Raw genomic sequence first — 830 nt, 5'->3', positions numbered from 1 at the left:
TCGTTTGTATTGCTAAATTGCAGATCGTTTGTATAGCCAAAGGAAAGCTCGTTCGTATAGCTAAAGGGAAGATCGTTTGTATAGCCAAAGGAAAGATCGTTTGCATAGCCAAACGAAAGAGCGTTTGAATAGGTAAACGAAAGATCGTTTGTATAGCTAAAGGGAAGATCGTTTGTATTGCGAAAGGAAAGATCGTTTGTATAGCTAAAGGAAAGATCGTTTGTATAGCTAAAGGAAAGATCTTTTGTATACCCAACGAAAGATCGTTTGAATAGCTAAAGGAAAGATCGTTTGTATAGCCAAAGGAAAGATCGTTTGTATAGCTAAAGGGAAGATCGTTTCTATAGCCAAATAAAAGATTGTTTGTATAGCAAAATGAAAGATCGTTTGTATAGCCAAAGGAAAGATCGTTTATATTGCCAAAATATAGATCGTTTGAATAGCAAAAGGAAAGATCGTTTGTATAGGCAAAGGAAAGATCGTTTGTATAGATAAAGGGAAGATTGTTTGTATAGCCAAAGGAGATATCGTTTGAATAGGTAAACGAAAGATCGTTTGTATAGCTAAAGGAAAGATCGTTTGCATAGCCAAACGACAGATCGTTTGAATAGGTAACCGAAAGAACGTTTGTATAACGAAATTGTAGATCGTTTGTATAGCCAAAGGAAAGAACGTTCGTATAGCTATAGGGAAGATCGTTTGTGTAGCGAAAGGAAAGATCGTTTGTATAGCCAAAAAAAGATCGTTTGTATAGCTAAAGGAAAGATTTCTTGTATAGCCAAATGAACGATCGTTTATATAGCTAAAGGAAAGATCGTTTGCATAGCCAA

This window comes from Octopus bimaculoides, chromosome 22 (genome assembly GCF_001194135.2).
Source record: "Octopus bimaculoides isolate UCB-OBI-ISO-001 chromosome 22, ASM119413v2, whole genome shotgun sequence".
NCBI classification, from domain to species: Eukaryota; Metazoa; Mollusca; class Cephalopoda; order Octopoda; family Octopodidae; genus Octopus; species Octopus bimaculoides.
The sequence above is the reverse complement of the archived record's forward strand: the minus strand, read 5'-3'. Positions refer to the sequence as shown.